The sequence below is a fragment of the Pinus tabuliformis genome, chromosome 2_2, assembly GCF_031772625.1.
Source record: "Pinus tabuliformis cultivar Carrire ecotype Pingquan chromosome 2_2, CPIR1, whole genome shotgun sequence".
Taxonomy (NCBI): Eukaryota; Viridiplantae; Streptophyta; class Pinopsida; order Pinales; family Pinaceae; genus Pinus; species Pinus tabuliformis.
Genome location: NC_142300.1, coordinates 29,723,323 through 29,736,520, shown reverse-complemented (window position 1 = coordinate 29,736,520; position 13,198 = coordinate 29,723,323). Strand labels below are relative to the sequence as shown.

Below are 13,198 nucleotides of genomic sequence, written 5' to 3'. Positions count from 1 at the left end.
ATATGTAAGTGTTGGACCTAGGAACTAATTAGCATGGTGATCGTAATAGCATGAGTCAGCTCGTACAACATGACTCAACAATCAGCGAATTTGTTATGAGACTCCCATCGTGTGTCTTTGGTACTGTCGGGGAATGTCTCCTATCCGAGAATACTCCGGGATACCATGAGTTAACCACTCAAGGTTCCTCGCGATCTCCTCCTCGTTGTCGCTCCCTTCCCGATAAGGAGCGACAACATCAATAGGGTGGGGGACACACTTGGCTATTGGGGACATCCCAGGTAGCCGCTCTGGTCCAACATCTGCATTAAAAAGAGAAATGTTATAAGCACATATATACCAAAAACAATTAAAAAATCTAAAAATTAAAAATTTGATTTTTTACCTTCGTCATCGAAGTCCTCTCCATTTAGCAAGGGCATGCTTGGATCTCCACGGAAATCAGTGCCGCTGTATGGCCAGTCATCCACGACGATATTCTGTCATCGCAACCATGAAAAGAATGTAGGTCGGTATGACATATGCTAACCCCCAGTGATCCTAGGCATCAAACGACTCCAGCGGGCCATCCGCAGATTGCGTGGCATAGGAGGATCTACCTCAGTTAGCTGATACTGGAACAATGGTACTCATTCCAAGAAGAAGGTCACAAGTATAGATCCGAAGCAAAATTGCTTCAGATTCCCCGCCTTGGCTTTGGACAACTAGCGCTTGATGTTCATCTTCATGGCCTCTGCCTAGTTGAAGATTGTAGGAGCTGTGCAGTCAATAGCATAAAGGAACTTTGACTTGTTAGTCTCATGTTCCACCTGGGACCCCGCCACTCTGTTGATAGTCAACAAAAGCATCCTCAGTGTCAGATCCCGCACACTGGAAATCTCTATCTTCCCACTCTTAGATTTTAGGGCCTCAGGGTAGTGCTCGGCAAGCAAGGAAGATATGCTTGCCCCGATCGAATGTGACCCATACAAGTTCACTGGCTCACTTCTCCGAGACAATCCAGTGATGAAGTAAATATCTGAAGTTTCCAACTCTAGCTCCTGGTCGCCAATGACAAAAATCTCCTAATTAATGTCCTAAATACTAATCAGGTATCAAATCAACTTGGGTTGGGCCTGCATCCCTAGCGTAAGGAAGAATTTGAGGAGCCCGCAAGTCCTCAAAGCCTCTAGGCAATTTGGGTCATTCATTGCCTGGGTGTCAACATCTTCATGTTCCCGTTCTTTCCAATCCACCATTTTCGATGATTCTCTCTTGCAAAAGCCATTAATTTGAGTCAATAATCATCCTTGGCACATAAAATTCAAGTTTAAATGGTCAGTTTTTGAGAAAATAGGGTTTTTCCCTATCCACGGCACCTGTTTTAAAAACAGTTGCGCTGATCAGCGCAGATGGCTTTGTTAATCACCCTTGGCCGACGCGATTCTATGCCCGGAAATCGCGCCGACCGAGGGCGAAAAATATTTTCAAAAACCTCCTTAAAAATCTAAAAAAATGGCTAAAAGAAGAAACAAAAAGAATGAAAATGGAGCTCAGGGCTTCGGCTGTTACCTGGAATTGGCGGCTCGTCGATTGATCTCATGGATCTCCCGCAATTTGCTCTGGAACAATTAGGGAAAAAGTGGGTAAAAGGTATTTACAACAAATTAAAATGATAAATGGTAAAAATATATTTACTTTTCCCATTTTTATTCATTTTTTCATGAAAATATCAGGTTTTGTAAATATTTTGACTTATTTTGCCTCAAGGACTCGATAATACACTATACCTTGCTTATGTAGCGACAGGTGATGGATCTTCGACGATGATGATGAGTCACGTTTCAGCTCTTTTCTCGACTCATTAAACTCATATGAAAAGATTGCCGAGTATTTTTTCCCTTTTTGACTCGTTAAAGAGAATAAAAACGGGGGGTCCACTTTCAGCTCTTTTCCGACCCTTTAAAAGTGAAAATATGGCCTAGTCCTTATCGTTTCGAACTCGTTAATGGATGCGAAACGTCGCGCATCCAATATAAGTTTACCCCTTTTTCGGGCTGGGAGGCACTATTTACGAAAAAGGTACTCCTTGACTGAAATGGTCAAGCGGTTCTCTCAATTATTGTTTTCTACCTTTTCGGGCTCGAGAGACACAAATGTACGAAAAGGAATCATGTGGAGTTTTCTTTTACGTGTCTTTTTCAAACTCTCTAAACATGAAAAAGATACCGAGTTAAACCTTTTTCGGGCTCGTTAAACTATTAAACGACATCAGATTCGTCATCGTGATAGACATAGCTTCTCCTTCCTAGGGCTCGTTAAACTTACCTGCTCGGATTCATCTGAAGGATGAACTTACAGCGCAAGCATATAATATCCCCTTCAAGCTTGCGATTAAAAAATAGTTGGGGTACTGGCCAGAAATGGTGGGGGAAAATTTGGAAATCTATCAGTCGTGTTGGCAGCTCACTCTTGAACATGACACTCTTTACTTCGAGTCGGGTTGGGACATCCTCCTTTGTATCGTTGACCTTCCTGGGTTTGGGCCATTCATTTTTGCCTTCCATTTGATCTCTGCCACGTCATCATGACCACCGTTCCTATGGATCCAAAAGCTGCCAAACTTCTAGTTGTGTCGCCAATATGTTTAAGAGTTGTCCTTTTGTAGTTGCACTTACCTCTGATTCTTTGTATCATCCAAAACCATTTTGCATTATCTCATCTCGCGTCGATGATGTGGGATTCATTATGGCCCTCCTTCAACATGGTTGCTTTCTGTTGACTTTAGCTCATTATCCGTGAAGTTGACCGAGAGACTCCCTTCTAGTACCTTAGAGCTTGCATGCCCTAATGGCAATTTCTTCACACTCGACGACAAGCTAACATCATTGGATTTCGATCGAGTGATTTCAGGGGTGTTCGACTTCAGTTCCTCTATTCACATTTCGTGAATTGTGCTAATAGTACCTTGAGGACCATTGTCATTATAGGTGGTTTCTCTCGCACTTGTTAACAATTTACACCATTGACTGGTAATGAAGCGACTTTCTAGCATGTTCGACATCAAAACATCTATTTGCATGCTAGGATTTGTACTTTGATCGGGTTGTGTTGGAGCGCAAGACCTTGGACTCAGATCACAAAAGTCTACTTTGTGAAGTGGTGTGACATGATTGTGATGATATGCATGTCTCTTTCAAATGGTTGGATGCGACCAGACCATGAGTTATCATATGTGATCCTTCTCATTATTGGATGGTTGTGACCATACCTTGGTTTCATTATGATCCTCTTTGATGGATGGTTGCACCTATACCTGGATCCGTTTACATGATCATTCTTTGGATGGCTGCATCTAGGCCACGATTCATGTATCATTTGACATAGATCTCAGTTTATGTATATGTATCTGTACTTGCTTGCAGGTTTTTCGACGGCATACCGGTTACCTGCACTAATTTATAAAGCATTTCATCCCTCACTCCAGATCAGCCTTCACGCTTCAGGGGGCATCTGTTACGCAACATTTTGTTACTGTCCCTATACTCTCCATTCCTTGATCCTGGAGGACCTCTACAGTGAGCCCCGCATGCTTTGCCTTCATGAAGAAACCCCCATTATGTGTCCCTCTTCATGAGCAGATCATTTCCCTTTTGCACCATTTCCCCTGATACTACTGTTGTTCCTAGTTTACAAGACCAATGCTAATGGCCTTTGTCTCCCCCACGTTGTTGTCCAGAGATTAGCACTACTCCTCGCGCTGACCGGAGCGACTGAGATGTGTTCCAGTCGCGCCGATCATGTTATGGAAAGTTTTTTAAATTAGAGCCAAATCTTCTAGCTCTAGAAGCTTCGTAAAGGAATTATGGTAAATGGTTTGATTGGATGGGGTCGAGGATGACAGTTTGGACTCCTTTCCCCTATAATGATGGAACTACTTCAAGGGATAAGTCCTTCTCCCATGAGAAGAGGATCCATCTCCCATCCATATTTCCTATATAAACCTCCCTTCTTCCCAAGTACAAACTAGTTGTAATCATAGTTTTTGGTTGAGTGTTGATGCTATTTTGGTTTGGAGTAGACAAGTAAGCTATTACTAGTTGTAGCCATCTAGTTGTGTGAGGGCTAAGTGTGTTTTGGTTTGGAGTGAAGCCTAAAGGGAAGAGCCTTAAAACTATTGTTGTTTGAAGCCATCGTGGAATGCTAGCAAAAATGTGTGGGAACTTGGTCTTGTCAGAGGAAGACTGCAATGTCAAGACGAATGGTTGTAATCTCTCTTTGATATTAATATATGCAACTATCGATTGATTTCCTACATGTTTTGTAATATTAGATATTCATGGCTTACTGTTTCTTGACTTGTTAAGTAGGTTGAATTGCAATTTGTCTATTATTATGTTTGTCGTCTGTTGTTGTTTACTTGTTTCAGGAGTTTGAAGAAGGGAGAGATAGCTTAAGCGAGCAAGCGAGGACGTCATCAAACATGATAAGCGACCAAGAGTTAGGTCCTATTGATTGATTCTAACCTAAGGAAATATTCCATAAAATGTATCTGTTGTGGCTAGACCCATTATTGGGCTAGAGGAATTTGTTCGTGTCCGCACTTATAATTTTACTTCACCACAGGGTGAAAGATTGACTATGTCAAGAATTCTCTCAACATCGTTGTGGAAGAAACCCTAGCAACTTAGTGCTCATTCTTTCTCTGCAACTCTTTTGTGAACTCTCTTTTCTTTGTAATCATGCTCGAGCTAACACTTGTGTTCTGTGGCAATTGCATATTTTTTTTCAAGTGAAGAAATCACTCCTGGAGCAACTCTCATGCTTACATAGCCTTATCCAGGATTAGACCACAAGACTTGTGGGGACCAAACCTCCCCACCTAACTATTGGACTACAACTGCAAGTCTCTGTGACAGGTGTATATATGGCGGTTCTTTCATAAATCAACTTTTTATCTTCCATGTTCACCCCATGTGACTACAAGGACATTTTATGAGCTCCAACATTAGAGTTTATCACACATTTATTGGAATCCAAAAATATTAATTTTCAACTATTCCTTGGTAGGTCTATTTACATAGTCAACATACTAGTCTGATGACGTTCGTGTGGAGTATTGTGCAATGAGTTTCAAACTCAAGAACGACCCATTTTCAGTCCATGAGTATACTCTCAATCAATTTGCACCTTATCCAACAATATTGATTTTTGGTGGGGCCTTGCTTGTTAGTTCATTGTTGGTCCCCCTCTACACACTTAGTTTCATAGCCGCAGGGTGGAAGAGGCCAAGGCCAAGCAGGAGATTGTTTCATAGGCGGGTGATATGGTAACCGACATTATGTTAAGTGCCACTGCAATACGAATGATCTCAAAATGTTAGTGAAAACAAAGTGGGAGGATATTATATATGGAGCAGAGATACAAGTGCACTTCCTATTATTACATGATGATTAATGGGGTACTAATTATTTTATAAGAAAATACCTTACTTTATCACTAGCTCTAAGAGAAAAAAAGGAACGTTTGATACAATTTTCCATTATTAAAAGAAAGAAAGGTCCATGCAAGGGAGTTCTTTAAAGTAACATGAACATTTCCAAGTGCAAGCATATTTGTTTTGATTATTGGCATTCTTTGACAAATGATATTTCTCTTTTTCAACTATTTGAATTTTGCTAATGGCTTCACCCATATTTTGGCTAAATAGATCTTGGTTTTGGAGTTGTCCTTGGTTTTTATTGTGAGCAGGCCTTAGGCCACTTGATCTTAGGTTTTTACCACCTTGGAAAACAAATCATCGATAACAAAGCATGTGGGTTCTTGAATACTTATCACTCATTTATTGCAGCTTTGAAGTCATCACCTTTCATTGTTGAGCTTGAAAATGGCCTGAATTGATGAGTTATTAGAGTTACTAAATACTCTAACATTGTCCACAATTGACAACATAGTTATAGTTGACAAATTTGTTCTCACTGATATTATATAGCAAATTTCTTTTACTATAATTTTAATTAATAACCCTATAATTTTTTATTTATTTTTTACCTATTTGATTTGAAAGATGAATATTTTGTATCATTGTTTCTTAGGGAACCATCCTTAGATGCTAAAATATCGCAGTCTTCCCTTCGATTTCTCCAAATACTTGGACTTTCTTGAACTCACTCCAATCTTCTTCAATCTATACAAGGATTACAATATTTTTCAAGATATATAGTTTATTCTCAACTGTTTTAGAGAGAACCTATTACCAAGATATTTCTTGGTTTTACCTCATGGTTTCTTTACTTGTAATGGAGAAATTATAAGTTCATGGTCTTAAAAGAAAAGGAATTTATAGGCCCTCGTGCCTATTGTAAAATCCGAGTCTTTCTCAATAAAAAATATTTGTCTTTCTTTCTGATATCTAGTGCACAAATATTGTTCCTTCTAATTCCAATGTAGTGTAATATCAATATTTTTTGTTTTTCATCTATTTATTTTTCCTATTCATTAATATTAAAATATTAATCATCAAAGGTTATTCTTTTCAATTTCCAAAACACTACAAGGTTTCTTAGAGTATTTTTCTTCTCTCTGCATATTTAAAATAAAATTATTTCAAAACAAGGAAAATAGGTAAATACCCTGTTATGTAACTTCTAGTATCAATACTTTATTCCAACATTAAAATGTGTATATACAACATATACCATTTTTCTATTTCAAGAATTCTATTTTTCTTATTTATTTTCATATACATAGTTAAGAAAAAAACATAAATCTAGAGTTAAGTCTAGCAACATAGAGGTATACTTATCCATATATTACTATAAAAGAAAATATTACATCTCTGTGCTCTCTAACACATGTATAAAAATCTCTTTGACAAGTCACTTATAGTTGGGATAATATTTCTAGTACACACATCAATCTATGAAATAATAAATAAACATATTTTTATCTTTAACATGAAATGAGAATATAAAGTTAGAAAGCACCGACTTGAAACAATTTTGGGAAATATGTGGCTAATTACTTGGCTCCTCCTAGCCTTGACACAACAAACACTACTTGTCCCCCTGAGAAAATTAGGCCTACACGGTTTTTTCTTTCTCGTAAGTTTCTCTAATTTTGCTCTCAGAATTATTGAGACAAAAGCATGAGAATTCTCAAATCACTGCCTCCACCTCACCAATATGTGGCAGGTAGTTAACTGCTCATTAATGTGCTCTTGTCTCCCACTCCTCAGAACATCTTCCTGTCTTTTATGAGACATTTAATTGTCCAATAACATAATTTTCTGAATTAATTTAATCACCTAGATTAGATGCCTAGGACTTGTTGATGGATAATATTAGTTTCCAAAACAAAATCGCAACATTTTTTCCCCTCTTTCAACCATTTGTACTCAACCATTAATTTCCCATTTTTTGTTTCCATTTTTTAATTTGTAAAATAAAAACATACTCATAACTTTACATACAAATATTATTAGCTAAGTTGATGATAATTAAATGTATATCAACGTAATATATTTAAGTCAGACAAAGCCCATGCATATTTATTTACAATAAAAATATTAAGATAGGGGATATCACAAAGACTTACCCTCTTGCAGTGTAATTGCAAGAAAGTAATCTTAAGCTGACACAAGGGCTTAACAAAACCATCAATGAAGTTGCTCCTGTGAAAGGAGACTTCTAAAAATGCAATTAATTAATCTAACTCTAAATCTAAATGTAATGCAGAAAAATAAGAAAACTACTCTAACTCGATACTTAGGAGATAACTCCCATGTGCAAGGATTCAATAATAATGGGGATTTAACATGATAAAAATTAAGCTCATGAATTAGTTTTAACAATTGGTATTATAAGTGCATCTCATGTTCTGTTTAGATATTTAAACAATGAAAGATGACTCATTAAAACTTGGAAATAGTTCACACAATTTCAATGACAATTAAATAATTTATAATGATAAATTTTTGAGTAAAAAGTTAATAAAAAATTCATTTAATGGAAGAGAAAACTAAAGTTAAATGATTGATTTGTGCAATTATTAAACTAGGAAGTTAATCCAATACACAAAAAAATAGCATATTTAACAATAGTGTAAAACATGGAACTACTGACACCCATCTGCCATAAAAATTAAGATTCTATTAACAAATAAAAGTACCTAAAAATACAATATTAAATCTGGATTTCGTGCTCTGTCCTTACAGTGAATTACTCAAACAATCCTCTCATGATCATCAGCTCTGCTAGCAAAGAAAATAGCTCAAATAGTACAAGATTTTCTTCTACAACAAAGATTGGATTTCGAAAAGAAAACCCCCAAAGCTCAGATCTAACTATTCCTCTCAACCTACGACAAAAATCTTCCTCACAGAAGTGTAAAGAGTCTCTTATTTGCAAAAAAGAGGAACCCCGAGCCCTTCCTCCAAAACTTATTTATAATTACAAAATGAAATCATAAAAAATGAGAGTTGTTACAAGATGACCAAGATCATTGATTTTAGGTGGAAAAAATCCATCTTTTCTTCTTTCTAGTGCAATTCTATTCCTCCAAGACTCTTGTGCCTCATCCTCTTGAACAAGCTTTGCAAGAAATCATTCAAAAACATAATTAAAAACAAATCAAATTTGTACACAAAATTGAAAATACAAAATTGTCACAACAAATTTGTAAATTAGTATAAAATTAATAAATTAAATAAAAGAAGATATATGCTTCTATTGGCCCTTGTAGATATTTCTCTCGAAAAATAGTGTAATCTAGAATGAATTTGCAACAAAAAAAACTTCACGAAAACCAAAACATTCCAAAACAAACTTAGAAAACTAATTTTGTTGCAAAGTCAGGGCTGTAACTTTTGCTTATTTTTTGGAGTAGTTAATGACCCAATTTAGTCAAATAAGAACCTCCAGATCCTTCTCCTTGAAAGTAACTTTTCAACAAGCTCTCATTTGCTTAATTTGATTGAGTAAAACATAAAATATTCCCTGGCAAAGTCTGGGTTCCAAAATATTAACCTGCTTGAAATTGCATACTGCTAGGTATGTTTTGTTATTGTTTTTGTATTTTTTTTAGTTTAATAAATTTAAAATTAAAAAATACAGAATAATTTTTAATTGAATTAAATTATATTTAAAATAAAATAAAACAAACAAAATAAAAAAAATAAAAACAAATTTTATAAAAAATAATTAAAACAATTGAGGGAGAATAATACCTATGGTGAATGTAGTATACATGGAGAGGGAGGTCTTAAGTGGGAGAGGGGCCTGAGGAAGTGGAGAGTGGTCCCCTCCACTCTTTATGTTATAAAACCATTATATGAAAGCCCATTTTAAAATGTGATACATAGGCTTTCCTTTCGAAGCCTCCCACTCAACGCATATGCCATGTCAGCCCAAGTATCCTTGGACGAGTTCGAAAGAGCACAATAGGACGGGGAATATTCCCACTAATGTTATATATATATATGAAGTGCTTAATCGAATCGTTTTTTGTAATATTAAATTAATAATTAATTAAATAATCAAAAATAACATTTGCAAATTAAATAAGTTAAAAATGAGTACAATTAGCTAAATTAAATAAACTAATTAATTTTTTTTATTAATTTTATTAAATTAAGTTAATTAACTAAGCTACATTAACTAAGCTATATTTCCATAGTTCTCAAAGTCCTTGACGATGGGTGGAATGCCCACTCGAAATGTTGGGTATAATTAAACATCCTCCACACATTTTCTTTCGAAAACTTCTCTCAATATTTACATATTTTTAAAGCATAGGCAGTGAAATTAACCAGATTTTGAATAAGGATATCTTCCAAACTGTAAGTCAAAATGAGATGAAACTTGAATCGTTGGAAATCTAGCATCAAAACGAAAGCAATGAAGGAGTCAAAAGGAAAATCTAAGCAAAATGAAAAACTTGCAAAATAAAGCAATCAAAGCAATTCAAAAAATCATGGGGGGCGTTGTGGCCACAATAATCAGCGACACACGGGGATGAAACAATTATCTCTGATTTAGAATAATAGATTAAGTTTTACCATGGTCGAAATAAAAGCTTTCAAAGCATTTCCTATATTGTATCATTCCTAAAGGTCCCACATGAGACATAATCAAAGTAAGATAAGCTCTTAAAGATGAAAGTACTTGAATGCCCCATTTCTAAAACAATGAATCCAAATATAAGGAATAATTATTATTTTTAGATTTTCTCTCCACAATCAGATAACAAAGTTATCTAGGAGGTTATTTTATGATTATTATGCGTCTATTAAATATGGAATTACCTCATTTTCCCAAGATTGCTGCATTGCCAAAAGCCTTGTTCAATCCCCTAATGAAGTTGTCTTGATACCGTGTATGCATTGGCCCGCTACGAGCAAGCCTGTTCAATACCCCAAGGAATTTACATACACTTTCCACAAATATGTGCTTTTGACTCTTTTATGTGCCACATTTTTGATTAGCATATTTGGAGAATTTCTTTGAGCAGTTGGGCGAAGACAGTGGGGTGGTACAAGAGGTTTTCTACTTAAATAAATTGATGTGATACTAGCTATGTTTGACCCCACTAGTTTTCTCTTCATCTACCAATGTAGAGGTTTTAAATGTGGAGGGAGCATGGGAGGGATTCAAAGCAAAGACTGCAGGCAATTCATTCCTTTATAAAGGTGAACTTAAATCACTTGAATCAAATATCATTGTTCACCATTAACGTGTAAGAAAAGTGAAAACTTAACAAAAATGACCTTTAGATAAATGAAATCCTATTGAAAAGATAGATTAATTAGGAAAAATTCCCCATATAGATTTTGGAAATATAAAAAAATCCAATCCAAATTGAAAGTGAAATCAAACCCTACAAAGATTGTAAATAAAGAAAAAAAAATGCAAACCTGAAAGAAAAGGAAAATGAAAAAGCCATGATTGAAAGAAAACTTCGACAAGACATCATGTGAAAATATGTCTCAACAAAGGAGCAAATTTGAAGAAAACATGCGTGTTTTACTTAAGTTGAGATCCTAAAAAGTTATGTCTTGAAAAGTTGTGACTGATTAGGATATTTTTTATTGGGGAGAAATTATTAATAAAGTCACATCAAGATGTCATTTTGTCATGAATATCTTGTTTCAAAATTAAGTCTTGAAAAACAAAGAACAAGATACTAAATGAAAGCAAGGTAAAGTAAAGAGACTTCTTGATGTAACTTGTTTGCAATTTAAACCACCATTTCAATTGCTTCTCTAAGCTAGAAGGGATGAAAAGTAAACTAAAGGATTTCTAAGCAATCTTCCCAGGAAAATAAAACCTTCAATGTAAGTAGTGAGGACCTATAAAAATAGAGATAAAATTAGAAAATATTAAAACAAAATTGAAACTAAAATCAAAACGAAAAATAATAGAGGATGAAAATAAGTGTATGAAATTTATCTTGAAGGGATTTTTTAAGATTTTCCTTATATATCTCAATTTCCTCCAAATTCACTTTTTCAAGAAGAAACTTCCTTTTATGATTAAGATCAAATAACAGAAAGAAGTTGCAACTCTATCAAAGTTGATATGCCTATGATCATCGAATTTATTGAATTTAAACTAGAGCGAGCATTAAGCCAAAAAAGTATAGTTCATGTTGAATATGTTGAAAAGTGTGCAACAAGAAATGCTAAAATTAGAATGTGCTAAAAATAGACTTGCTAAAAATAGCATGTCTAAAAATAGCAATTTGGCCAGTGAGGTCATTGGCCACATTGGGTGAGATGTAAAACTACTAAAAATAGAAAGTTCTAAAAATAGAATTTCTGGGTCCCTTCCTATTTATAGCAGTCCCTAGTCTATCTGCAGGAAGTAAAATTAATTTTGGTCTTAACAGTAGTTGGAAATATTAATTAATTAATTCAGTTGAGTTAATTAGCTAAGGAAATTCGACTTTGAAGTATTTGTGAGCATGCACATGAGTTGTCCCACTGATTGAGGAATTTATCCTTAATTTCCTCCAGTGATTGAGGGAATAAGTATGAGTTCTATAATGAGAGAATCAGTTGACTTAGTTCTAACTAGTCAAGTCTAGTTAGATTATTTTAACAAGTTGTTAAAATAATAAAATATAGTTTGTTAATGCTTGCATGCATGTGACAACTATTATTTTAGATAACTGAGGATTCACTCATGGATAACTGTTGCATGTCAGTTCTGTCAGAGACCCAGTTGAGATCAGATGAGGGACAGTGTACTATCAGATGCTTGGATATTTCTAGTAAGTATTCCTTGCATGGAGAAGGATCTATTTCCAAGAGAAATACGTATTATAGGAGATTGGAGGACTTGTGGCCTATATATTGAGGCCTAGGTAGTCTATGATCTTCATCTTCTGATTATAGAGAGAGCAGGATAGCTTTTGAGCTGATTCTTTTTTAATGTTGTTGAGGATCTCCACTTGATTGATAATACATGGTTGGGGTTTTATGCTGGTTCTTTCCCCTGGATATATCTTGTGTTATGTGTGATTATTTCTCTTGATCAGTTATGCATGTTTCTACTTGAAGTTGCTCATGAATTCGATTATGCTTATGCTTAATGTTTTGTAGAAGTAGAACAAGTATTATGCTTTAGGACATTGCATATATCGGTTTGTTCTACAGGTGAAATTTCTACACAATAAATAGGGAATAAATAAAAATCATTAGAAATAAGAATAAAAAGCAATAAAAAATTATCCAAATGTACTTTGCTTTGTATTACATTTGCGGTTATCCTCTTTACCACTTTTGATTTAAATCATGTTCTTTGTATGTGCAAGCTAGATGGTAGCAGTTTGATTTTATATCAGCCCCAAATTTTTTTCTAAATCCCATGCAATTATGCCAAAGTCCCAACCTATGTGGCATTTTAATAAATACAAAGAGAACTCAAGAATTTTGCATAATGGGGCTTTTAACGTGGAGTGATATATATAATCAGGACTAAGGGAGAGTTTCAAATCTGTATAAATTACTACATACCCAAATTATTTTGAAAATGGTGTTGGTGGAAACAAAATGCATGGAATGGTGTGGTGAGCTGATAGGATTATGCCATATGATGCCTTGCAGATGTCACATTTCATGTAATCCTGGCATTGAAATCCCATAAAAAATTATAGGCGTGCTTACAAAATTTCCAAGTAAATATGTGAGCTTTGTAGTGGTGACAATTGGTGAGATTTG

The 13,198-nt window shown here is 35.1% G+C and overlaps 1 pseudogene; it reads right to left on the bottom strand.

Moving 5' to 3' along the window:
- Positions 1-13,198, bottom strand: part of LOC149191362 (uncharacterized) — a 69,008-nt pseudogene that overhangs the window by 28,990 nt on the left and 26,820 nt on the right.